Source organism: Triticum aestivum, chromosome 1A, assembly GCF_018294505.1.
Source record: "Triticum aestivum cultivar Chinese Spring chromosome 1A, IWGSC CS RefSeq v2.1, whole genome shotgun sequence".
Lineage (NCBI taxonomy): Eukaryota > Viridiplantae > Streptophyta > Magnoliopsida > Poales > Poaceae > Triticum > Triticum aestivum.
Window position 1 is genome coordinate 312,616,947 of NC_057794.1, and position 13,729 is coordinate 312,630,675.

Consider the following 13,729-nt stretch of genomic DNA (forward strand, 5'->3'; position numbering starts at 1 on the left):
ATTTTACTGGAGTACCCGGAGGTTACCGGAACCCCCCCGGGAGGTATATGGGCCTTAGTGGGCCTTAGTGGAAGAGAGGAGAGGTGGCCAGGGCTGGGCCGTGCGCCCCTCCCCCTAGTCCGAATAGGACAAGGAGAGGGGGGCGATGCCCCCCTTCCTTCTCTCTCTCCTCTTTCCCCCCTCCCGAATCCTATTCCAACTAGGAAAGGGGGGAATCCTACTCCCCGTGGGAGTAGGACTCCTCCTGGCACGCCCTCCTCCTGGCCGGACGCACCCCCCCCCCTTGATCCTTTATATACAGGGGCAGGGGGCACCCCTAGACACACAAGTTGATCCACGTGATCATATTCTTAGCCGTGTGCGGTGCCCCCTTCCACCACAGTCCTCGATAATATTGTAGCGGTGCTTAGGCGAAGCCCTACGACGGCAGCACATCAAGATCGTCACCACGCCTTCGTGCTGACGGAAATCTTCCCCGACACTTTGCTAGATCAGAGTCCGGGGATCGTCATCGAGCTGAACGTGTGCTAGAACTCGGAGGTGCCGTAGTTTCGGTGCTTGATCGGTCGGGCCATGAAGACGTACGACTACATCAACCGCGTTGTGCTAATGCTTCCGCTGTCGGTCTACAAGGGTACGTAGATCACACTCTCCCCTCTCATTTCTATGCATCACCATGATCTTGCGTGTGCGTAGGATTTTTTTTGAAATTACTACGTTCCCCAACAGTACTTTCCCAAGAACCAGCCCCACCACATATAACCCAGACTCACACAGATTGTACCCCTACCCAGTTGGACAGAGAACCAGCTACACCCCTTCTAACCCCAACCCTAGCCGATAGTAACCCAGTTCCAGTTGACACAGCAGCGTCTCCACCACAGAGCACCCAAACACGAGCAGTTAGTAAGGCAACTGCAGTGCCTAAAGCACGAGGACCACCACTCCGAACCCCAAGTCAACGCTTAAAGCAGAAGAAGAATTGTTCTCTGGCCGGGTTTCGTAGCTATGGTTCATACTACTTTGCTCTTGCATCACTGTATTTACTCATACCAACTAATTTCAAATTTGAAGGATGCAATTGGAACTCCAATGACGCAATAGGTATGTTTTAAACCTGTTTCTTTAACGTGTTTGCTGTTGTAACTTGCTCTATGTTGATTTCAGTTTCAATTGAATAAACAGTTATGTTCTCATGCCATGCACATTACAAGTGTTGTTATTGCTGTGTAGTTTCCCACACTTATATTCTGTCTATGCTGCTTTGTCTTAAGTAGATCCGATTTGAACTGTCTCTATCTTTATTTGGCAACATAAACTAGAATGATATAGACCATACAGTGACCATACTACATAGATATATGTTTGTTTCATGTTGTTATAGATATATGTTTGTTTCATGCTGTTATCCTGTCCACCTTCCTACTGAACTGGTTTACCAAAATGAGTTTCATATACAACATGGTAAACCTGTGATGTGTTTGTTTGTTTCTCTTTTAGAATGCGGATAAAATATTGGAGAAGAGTACCCCAATTATACAATGGTAAAGGAAGTAATGTAGATTAGGTTCAAGATACTGAGACATCCCTGTTGGTCTCCAAGAAAGCTGATAAAAACTATATTGAAGACACTGAGACAACCCCAAAGTCATGTCTTCATGTAGTGTTCGAGTTACTGGCTACTACTGCTGGCACCAACTCTTCGAACTCGCTGCCTGAATCAGTTCGGCTTCTTGAGTCTCAACTTCAAGTTGAAAGACATCGATCAGATGTTCTGCGATAGGAAGACGAAGGACTGAGGAAGTCCCTACAGAATTCAGATGCATACTTTCTGGTGCAATAGCAAGCGCTGGAGGATTTAAGCGCCAACCAAGAGAAAGTTAATAAGCTTGCTAAGTATCTTGCCAGTATTATGGGTACCCAGGATATTGTTTCTTGAGCTCTTCTGCAGTGGTTTCAGTTCTGGATTTGTTTTGTTGTGGTGTTTATTTGCACCGGTCGCCAACTTTGACAACCAATGTATGTGATATGCTACTTTGTTCCCTATATTTGCACTGGTGGCGAACTTTGATGCACGGTGGATGTAATATGTGTAATAGTCGTGATAGCCTAGCATAAGTTGCTTGCTTATTTATTTCCTTGTTGTCTTGTTTATTTGTTTGCTTGTAGTCAGTGCGGTTCTTTTTCCGAAGTTTTCTAGTGGCCGCAATAACCTATTTTTTAAAACTAGGCCACAATAACCATGGGCTACATATTTACTATAGTGACCCTAGGCCTCCTACGGGTCATAGAAATAATGGGCCTTCTACGGGCCGTAGAACAATGGGCCTTCTACAGACCGTAGAAACAATGGGCCTTCTATGGGCCGTAGAAACAATGGGCCTTCTATGGGTCGTATCATCAATGGGCCTTCTACAGGTCGTATGGTCAATTGGCTAAACATGGGCCAATAACAGACCATAGTATGGGTCGTAAATGGGCTAGAGTTGGAATCGTTCGTTCATGGGCTGACCATAACGGGCCGTCGTTAATCGGGCGTATTTGATGATGCTATGAAAATGGCCCAATGGATTAACGGGCCACAAACGGGCCGACTGTAACCACGGGCTGAATTTGGCCCACAAGCAGAAAAGGACAGTAATGGGCCGTAAGTAACCGAATGTTGGAAATGAGCCCAAAAATAAATGGGCCCTGAGAAGGCCGAAAGATAACATAGGCTGGAAACGACCCAATGGAATAATGGGCCGTTAATGGGTATAAAGTGATACATTGTTCATTATGGGCCAGTTTCACCACAGGCCGTTAATGGGCCAAGAGTTACAAAGGGCCTCATATGGGCCGAAAGACGTCATGGACCATACATCGGCCGGAAGTTAAAACGGGCTGGAATCATATTAGACTGCCCAGATGACGCAACTGGGCCTAATTCGGATAGGCTGTAACAGGCCTTGGGTTAGTGGGCTGTAAATGGGCTATATGCGAACAGGCCGTTAACAGGCTTTTCATGGGCCGGGCCGCTACCTTTTGACCAAGTCAAATGGTCCGGCCTTTTCACAGGAATGGGCCTCTGTTGGGCCGTGCCATGTGTCGACGTATCATAGGTGCCTTCGGTCCAATGAGTGGATGACATCTGTCCCATCGGTGAGCCGACACGTGTTTCCTCCAGCCAATGATGATTTTACACATGGAAAATCCCCATTGGTCCGGGCTGTTAACGGGTTATCGGATCCAAACCAGACCCAATAGCTTAACGATGACCTGTTATGGTGGATGCCACATGTCGGTTACCCTTAACGAAAGCACTTCCATGACGCGCCATTTATCGTCATGGAAGTGGATAGTTCCGTGATGATAATTTTGGTATTGTCATGGAACACCTCTATGACAGCACATGTATGACTATCTTGATTCTGTCATGAAATCATCATGGATGTACATGCATGACAAAAAATGTGACCTACTGTGACAAACACGTACCATCACGGAAATGTATTTTTTGTAGTGGATATTGATAACTCTTGGTCGTAACATTGATAGGAAGGGTGTACCTCCCAAAATTATATTTATCTCCGATTTAAGCTTTGAGATATGGCAAATTGGCACCTCTGCAAATCCCTGCTTCCCTCTGCGTAGGGACTATCTATTTAATTTTTATGTTGAGTCATCACCTTCTCAAACAAGCGCTAGACCTCATAGCACTATTGTCATGCTCATGCATTGTGTTTAGTTAACGTTGGATGCATCATGACTGAATCTTTTCTACCATGAATTACAATGTTTAGTCGTTGCTTGAACTTTGGAGGTGCTCTGCATTTATGTTTTGCGGTCTCAAAAAGGGTTGCGAGATACCACTGTTGTCATATTATATCATGATTATTTTGACAAAATGTTGGCATTTGATATATCTTATTATTGCTCTCTAGTTGATTATGCCGTTGACATGAGTCAATATAATTTCTAAGAGTTATTATTGACATGGTCAGTCATGATCTTTGCTGAAAACCTGGGTGCTACTTAAGCTTGTTTATGTAAACAAGAACAAAAGAGTTCATAAAAGTTTTTTTATCACTTTCAGTTTGTCAACTGAATTTCTTGAGGACAATCAAAGGTTTAAGCTTGGGGGAGTTGATACATCTCCGTCGTACCTACTTTTCCTAATGCTTTTGCTCTTGTTTTGATTCGAGTGAAACTAACCCAGATTGACGTTGTTTTCAGCAGAACTACCATGGTGTTATTTTTGTTTAGAAATAAAGTTCTCGGATTTGGACGAAACTTTTTGGAGAATTATTTTAGAATAAATGAAAAATACTGGAACCAAGAACCACCGGAGGGGGTGCCCTGGCTGGCCACAATACACCAGGGCGCGTCACCCCCTCCAGGGGCGCCCTGGTGGGTTGTGGGGCCCTCGTGGCCCCCTGACCCTAATTCCAACTCCATAAATACCTATTTTTGGAGAGAAAAATAGAAGAGGAAGTTTCATCACGTTTCACGATACAGAGCCGCTGCCACCTCATGTTCTTCATCGGGAGGCCAGATCAGGAGCCCGTTCAGGGCTCCGAAGATGGGAATCTTCAGTATTTGTCATCACTAACTCTTCTTCGTCACCAATTCCTTGATGCTCCCCACCGGGAGTAAGTAATTCATTCGTAGGCTCGCTGGTCGGTGAGGAGTTGGATGAGATTCATCTTGTAATCGAGTTAGTTTTGTTAGGGCTTGATCCCTAGTATCCACTATGTTCCGAGATTGATGTTGCTATGACTTTGCTATGCTTAACGCTTGTCACTAGGGCCCGAGTGACATGATTTCAGATCTGAACTGTTTATGTTTTCACCATTATATCTATGTTCTAGGTCCGATCTTGCAAGTCAAATTGACCTATTACGTGTTACGATCCGTAAACCCCACTGTGACAGTTATTGGGATCCTTTCTGGTGATGATCGTAGTTTGAGGAATTCATGTATTTACTATGTGTTAATGCTTTCTTCCGGTTCTCTATTAAAAGGAGGCCTTAATATCCCTTAGTTTCCTTATGGACCCCGCTGCCACAAGAGGGTAGGACAAAAGATGTCAAGTTCTTTCCATAAGCATGTATGACTATTTACGGAATACATGGCTACATTATATTTATGAATTGGAGCTAGTTTAGTATCGCCCTAGGTTATGACTGCTATATGATGAATATCATCCAACGAATTAACCAATCCAATGCCTATGAATTTTCCACATATTGTTCTTGCTAAGTTACTACTTCCGTTGCTACTGTTACACTTACTACAAAATCATTGTTATCACTGTTACAGTTACTGCTACTGTTACCACTGCTATCAAAACTATCATATTATTGTGCTACTTATCACTTTGTTGTAGATATTTAATCGCCAGGTGTGGTTGAATTGACAACTCGATTGCTAATACCTACAAATATTCTTTGGCTCCCCTTGTGTTGAATCTATAAATTTGGGTTGAATACTCTACCCTCAAAAACTGTTGCGATCCCCTATACTTGTGGGTTATCAGTCACCACCGTCAGTGACTGGAAGCTGGTCAATAGCTCGGAAGCGCAGACATGTGACAGGATGCGGCTCGGGCTTCTAAAGCCCGATGTCAATATCTGTCATGTTTTTTTCTTCCTCATGCACTCTCTTACATTGTATTCTTTTTTAGTTTCTCTCGTAGGAGCTCGGCACGTAATAGCTTGAAGGTTATAAAAATAAAATGATGCCCTCTAAAGGTATTCCCTAAATTCTTGTTCAAGCATTGCCTTTGCACTACAAGAATATCTTTTAAGATACAATTGTTAAGGGGCCTCGTTCCCCTGCCTTACAAGTCCGAAGTATTCGGCATCTCGGATTTGGCTTTATATGCATCAGTTTCGAACCTAGATTTTGGTCAAAAGTTGGGTTGCCCGGCTCCTATGTGTACCCCTTACGTTCCCGATGAATTCGAATAAGGGTGTAACAGGAGAACCATTGCGATTGTGCCGCCAGGTTAATTGACAGAGCACCTCATTGGAGAAAGCTGAAAACTGACTATCTAGGCAAGCACAAATTGGTCGGCCATCTGTAGAACGCGTTAAGTGCCGTGACGATAGAGATCACCCATGTTAAACGAAGGGCTTTACTTTTCCTAGCCGAAGTGTCATGGTTTAGACCTCGGCTTACTACATCGACCACTTCCCACACCGGGGGATTGTTAGCAGCCCCCACAGTCAAACTCCCTAGACTAAGTGAAAGTTATCAAGCCATTATAGTCTGATTGCCTAGTTCCTATGAGCAGGGACCGCCCCGAGGACCGAGATATCGACCAAGGGTCAAAACGACATCTCGGAACACCCTTTGTATATTCCACATCAGGGCAGAAGTCGACGACTTGCCACTTCCAGTTTAAAATGGTCACACGGGAGGTAAAATAATTAAAAGAGTCCTTATGGAGGCATTTCAAACCATACTCATTCCATCAAACCATTAAGTTCAATACATTTCATAACTTCGGCATTCCGAAGTGCTACCTAGTAATACAAGGTGTCCTTTGGACACATGATACGTCTCCAACATATCTATAATTTTTGATTGTTCCATGCTATTATATTATCTATTTTGGATGTTTTATATGCATTGTTATGCTATTTTATATTATTTTTTGGGACTAACCTATTAACCTGGAGCCCAGTGTTAGTTCCTATTTTTTCCTTGTTTTAGAGTTTCGCAGAAAAGGAATACCAAACGGAGTCCAAATGGAATAAAACCTTCGCGGTGATTTTTGTTGGACCAGAAGACAACCAGGAGACTTGGAGATGAAGTCGGAGAAGCCATGAGGCGGTCACAAGGACGGAGGGTGCGCCCAGGGGGTAGGGCGCTCCCCCCACCCTTGTGGGCCCCTCGTGCACCCACTGACCTAATTTCTTTGCCTATATATTCCCATATATCCCCAAACCACCAGGGGGAGCCACGAAAACACTTTTCCAACGTCACAACCTTCTGTAGCCGTGAGATCCCATCTATGGGCCATTTCTGGCGTCCTACCGGAGAGGGATTCGATCACGGAGGGCTTCTACCTCAACACCATTGCCCTTCAGATGAAGCATGATTAGTTTACCACAGACCTACGGGCCCATAGCTAGTAGCTAGATGGATTCTTCTCTCTCTTTGATTCTCAATACCATGTTCTCCTCGATGTTCTTGGACATCTATTCGATGTAATACTTTTTGCGGTGTGTTTGCGGAGATCAGATAAATAGTGGATATATGATCAGCTTATCTATGAATATTATTTGAATCTCCTCTGAATTCTTTTATGCGGGATCTGATATCTTTGTAATTCTTTTCGAACTATCGGTTTGGTTTGGCCAACTAAATTCGTTTTTCTTGCAATGGGAGAAGTGCTTAGCTTTGGGTTCAATCTTGCAGTGTCCTTTCCCAGTGATAGTAGGGGCAGCAAGGCACGTATTGTATTGTTGCCATCAAGGATAAAAAGATGGGGTTTTCATCATATTGCTTGAGTTAATTCCTCTACATCATGTCATCTTGCTTAATGCGTTACTCCGTTCTTTATGAAGTTAATACTCTAGATGCATGCTGGATAGCGATCGATGTGTGGAGTAATAGTAGTAGATGCAGAATCGTTCCGGTCTACTTGACACGGACGTGATGCCTATATTCATGACCATTGCCTTAGATATCGTCATAACTTTGCGCTTTTCTGTCAATTGCTCAGCAGTAATTTGTTCATCCACCGTAATATTTTCTATCTTGAGAGAAGCCTCTAGTGAAACCTATGTCCCCCGGGTCTATTTTCCATCATATAAGTTTCTGATCTACAATATTAGTTTCCAATCTACTCTTTTTGCACTCTTTTACTTTCCAATCTATAAACCAAAAAAACCAAAAATATTTACTGTATCGTTTATCTATCTCTATCAGATCTCACTTTTGCAAGTAACCGTGAAGGGATTGACAACCCCTTTATCGCGTTGGGTGCAAGTTTGTTTGATTGTTTGTGCAGGTATTCGGTGACTTTTGCGTTGTCTCCTACTGGATTGATACCTTGGTTCTCAAACTGAGGGAAATACTTACTCTACTTTGCTGCATCACCCTTTCCTCTTCAAGGGAAAATCCAACGCAAGCTCAAGAGGTAGCAGGAAGAATTTCTGGCGCCGTTGCCGGGGAGATCTACGCCAAGTCAAGCCATACCAAGTACCCATCATAAACTTTCATCTCTTGCATTACATTATTCGCCATTTGCATCTCGTTTTCCTCTCCCCCACTTCTAAAACGATTTTCGAAAAGATTTGCCTTTTCTTCGCCCCTCTTCCGTTCGTCTTCTTCGTTTGCTTTTTGTGTGCTCATGTGTTGGATTGCTTGCTTTGTCACGATGGCTCAAGAGAATACTAAATTGTGTGACTTTTCCAACACCAATAATAATGATTTTATTGGTACCCCGATTGCTTCCACTACTAATGCGGAATCTTGTGAAGTTAATGTTGGGTTCTACGGTAGGGTGCGTCGACTGCAATTAAAATTTTCCTACGCGCAGAACAACCAAGAACATGCTACGGGAGATGGATCACAGTTCGTTACCACTAGACGCGCAGTGCCGTGCAGCGGAAGAAGAGTTGGGGCAACGCGTTCGCGTGGATCGTCTCCTCCTCGTACGATCTCCCTCGAACAGCCGCTCGTTGGTTCCCACATACAGGTTCGCCGGAGCGGCGCAAGTGCACCACCTCTAATGGTATCCGCGCGTGCAGGAGGAACGTCGTGCGGCGGACTGCTAGGTCCGATCACACAACCAGCGGCGAGTGGAGGTGTCTATTCGCAACACATGCAAACCCTAGTGACAGTGCCGAAGCGATCAACCTCATGAGTGTGCGGCACCTCCACTTTACATAGGCGTCCGTCGCAGGCTCAACACTTGGGCCTCGCACGGACCCTAAAGCCCATAAGTATACTCGGCCACAATCCGGATACAACTCGGATCACATCCGACCAGTGTCCACGGACCGGACCTCGTAGGTTCCTTCCCTTAAGCGCGCGACCCCTTAGGTTCAAGCCGGCTTGGTCGCAGTTCGGATCACCTCCAAACCGCACAGTTGGTAATGGCCTCTAGCAAGGCATGCCCAACACCAAGCAGACTATGAAGCTGGTTAGGCGAACCTGTACATCACACATCCATTCCTTTTACCACACGATATATGTTGTCGAGCTCAAGGCGAGTCTGTCATCCTTGTGTTAGCCCGACCTCTTTCTCGTTCCAGTGATGCCGACCACTATCTGGATTATCTCATAATCCTTGTCGCATGGCCATGCTTATCCTGGTCGGGTCACACGAGGGGCCCAGAGTATATCTCTCCTGGTCGGAGGGGCAAATCCCGTCTTGCTCGACCATGTCTCGCAGCATGGCTCTGGACAAGCCTGAAACCTACATTTGTAACTACCCAGTCACGGAGTAGCGTTTGGTCAGCCCAAAGCAAGTCTGTCACCATCCCGAGTACATGTGCCAGCTCAGGTCTTAGGACATAGAACGTATGTTGTACTAGAGACTCACAGATGACATATAGCTACGTCTCATAGTTGGGTCTGTCCGACTCGGACCTTATCTCGACTCGGATCCGACTATGTCGAATCCGAACAGACCTTTTCCAAGCCCATATTATTCGGTTAGCATCCAATGCTTCATGCCTAGTGAGACCAAGCCATCAACCGTGTCATATGCTAGTCTAGTTGGATGCGGCGTCCACACAACCCTTTCGACTAGGGACCTTTTAGGACAGTTATCATACAATGCATAGTCCCACAAACAAGTCACGTACTTGCTGATACACATCATTGATAATGTCCAAGGACTATCTTTATTCATAAACACATAGGAAATATCATCATACATGATTGCCTCTAGGGCATATCTCCAACAGTCTCCCACTTGCACTAGAGTCAATCAAATAGACATCAAATGCCCATAGCTCTAACGTGCCCCTCATGCTTGGGTTGTGGAAGCGGCTTAGTTAACGGATCTGCAACATTTGCATCCGTGTGAATCTTGCATAACTCTACATCACCATTCTGTACTATCTTTCGTATTAGGTGATATTTCCGATCTATGTGTCTGATCTTGTGGTGATGCCTCGGCTCCTTGGCTTGTTCGATGGCACCAGAATTATCACAATAAAGGTCCAACGGTTTTACCGAGGCTGGGAAAATACCAAGATCATCCAGAAAGTTCCGGATCCAAACACCTTCCTTCGCAGCTTCACAAGCCGCAATGTATTCGGCTTCTGTGGTAGAATCGGCCACCGTATCTTGCTTGGAACTCATCCAGCTCACTGCTCCTCCGTTCATGACATACACGAATCCGGACTGTGATCGACAATCATCTCTATCGGTTTGGAAACTAGCATCGGCGTAACCCCTTACGACGAGCTCTTCCTCACCTCCATAAACTAGGAACATCTCTTTAGTCCTTTTCAGGTACTTCAATATGGTCTTTACCGCTGCCCAGTGACTCCCACCTGGGTTGGCTTGGTATCTGCTTGTTAGGCTTATTGCAAAAGCAACATCTGGCCTTGTACATATCATGGCATACATGATGGATCCGATTGCCGAGGCATACGGAATCCTACTCATCCTACTTCGCTCATCAGATGTCGAAGGACTCTGAGTCTCGCTTAGCCTTATACCATGTGAGAGTGGCAAGAACCCTTTCTTCGCCTCACTCATGTTGAACCGCTTCAACACTTTATCTATGTACGTGCTCTGGCTTAAGCCGAGCAGCCTCCTCAATCTATCTCTATAGATCTTAATGCCAAAAATTACATTGCCTCACCAAGGTCCTTCATCGAAAACTTGCCATTCAATGACTCCTTGACCGAGTTCAGCATCGAAACATCATTTCCGATCAGTAGTATGTCATCCACATACAAGATGAAAAACACTATCGAGCTCCCACTTAACTTCTTGTATAAACAAGAGTCCTCTTCGCTTTTGATGAAGCCGAAACCAGTGACGACCTCATCAAAACGAATGTTCCAGCTCCGAGATGCTTGCCTCAACCCATAAATGGATCTCTTGAGCTTGCATACCTTACTAGTGCTAGTCGGATCGAGAAAACCCTCGGGCTGTATCATATACACGTCCTCAGTTAAATTTCCATGAAGGAAAGCCGTTTTGACATCCATCTACAATATCTCGTAATCGAAATATGCAGCTATAGCTAGTATGATCCTCACCGACTTCAGCATCGCTACTGGCGAGTAGGTCTCGTTGTAGTCAATTCCTTGAACTTGTCCATAACCCTTAGCGACAAGCTGAGCTTTGTGGATCTGAACATTTCCATCCACATCGGTTTTCTTCTTAAAGACCCATTTGCAACCAATGGCTGTTACGCCAGGCGGCGGATCAACCAAGTCCCAGACTTGATTCTCATCCATGGACTTTAACTTGGATCTCATGGCCTCCAGCCATGCCTCGGAATCTAGGCTCACCATCGCTTCTGCATATGTGGCCGGCTCATCGCTTTCAAGCAACAATACATCGCGCACTTTGCGCAATCTCTCCGACCTTCGTGGTTCCGGTGCCGCTTCCACTACGGGTTCCCTGACTGACTCCGGTATGATCTCATCACCAGCCGAGCCGTCCCTGAGTGGTCCTCGAATTTCTTCGAGTCGGACCGTCCTCCTGTTGGGGAATGTAGCAGAAATTCAAAATTTTCTACGCATCACCAAGATCAATCTATGGAATAATCTAGCAACGAGGGAAGGAGAGTGCGTCTACATACCCTTGTAGATTGCTAAGCGGAAGCGTTCAAGTGAACGGGGTTGATGGAGTCGTACTCGTCATGATCCAAATCACCGATGATCCTAGTGCCGAACGGACGGCACCTCCGTGTTCAACACACGTACAGCCCGATGACGTCTCCTACACCTTGATCCAGCAAGGGGAGAAGGAGAGGTTGGGGAAGACTCCATCCAGTAGCAGCACGACGGCGTGGTGGTGGTGGAGAAGCGCGGGACTCCAGCAGGGCTTCGCCAAGAACTACGAGAGACGAGGAGGGAGAGGGGTAGGGCTGCGCCAACAGGGAGAGCAAATCACATCTTATGGGCAGCCCCAAACCTCAAGTATATATAGGGGAGAGGGAGGGGTGTGCCCCACCTAGGGTTCCACCCTAGGGGCGGCGGCCAGCCCCAATCCCATCTAGGGTGGCGGCCAAGTGGAGGGGGAGAGGGAGGCGCACCAGGCATGGGCCTTAAGGCCCATCTGCCCTTAGGGTTTGCCCCCTCTTCCCCTTAGGCGCATGGGCCTTGGTGGGGAGGCGCCCCAGCCCACTTAGGGGTTGGTCCCTTCCCACTATTGGCCCATGTAGGCCTCCGGGGCTGGTGGCCCCACCTGGTGGACCCCCGGACCCCTCCGGTGGTCCCGGTACACTACCGGTGATGCCCGGAACACTTCCGGTGGCCAAAACCATACTTCTTATATATTAATCTTTACCTCCGGACCATTCCGGAACTCCTCGTGACGTCCGGGTTCTCATACGGGACTCCGAAAAACATTCGGTAACCGCGTACATACTTTCCCTATAACCCTAGCGTCATCGAACCTTAAGTGTGTAGACCCTACGGGTTTGGGAACCATGCAGACATGACCGAGACGTTCTCCGATCAATAACCAACAGCGGGATCTGGATACCCATGTTGGCTCCCACATGCTCCACGATGATCTCATCGGATGAACCACGATGTCAAGGACTTAATCAATCCCGTATACAATTCCCTTTGTCTATCGGTACGATACTTGCCCGAGATTTGATCGTCGGTATCCCGATACCTTATTCAATCTCGTTACCGGCAAGTCTCTTTACTCGTTCCGTAACACATCATCCCGTGATCAACTCCTTGATCACATTGTGCACATTATGATGATGTCCTACCGAGTGGGCCCAGAGATACCCCTCCGTTTACACGGAGTGACAAATCCCAGTCTCGATTCGTGCCAACCCAACAGACACTTTCGGAGATACCTGTAGTGTACCTTTATAGACACCCAGTTACGTTGTGACGTTTGGCACACCCAAAGCACTCCTACGGTATCCGGGAGTTGCACAATCTCATGGTCTAAGGAAATGATACTTGACATTAGAAAAGCTTTAGCATACGAACTACATGATCTTGTGCTAGGCTTAGGATTGGGTCTTGTCCATCACATCATTCTCCTAATGATGTGATCCCATTATCAACGACATCCAATGTCCATGGTCAGGAAACTGTAGCCATCTATTGATCAACGAGCTAGTCAACTAGAGGCTTACTAGGGACATGGTGTTGTCTATGTATCCACACATGTATCTGAGTTTCCTATCAATACAATTCTAGCATGGATAATAAACGATTATCATGAACAAGGAAATATAATAATAACCAATTTATTATTGCCTCTAGGGCATATTTCCAACAGTCTCCCACTTGCACTAGAGTCAATAATCCAGTTCACATCAATATGTGATTAACACTCAAGGTCACATCCCCATGTGACTAACACCCGAAGAGTTCTGGGTTTGATCATGTTATGCTTGTGAGAGAGGTTTCAGTCAACGGGTCTGCAACATTCAGATTCGTATGTACTTCGCAAATTTCTATGTCATCTTGTAGATGCAACTACTACGCTACATTTGGAGCCATTTCAAGTAACTGTTCTACTTGGAGCTATTCTAAATTTTTGCTCCATTATACGTATCCGGTATCTC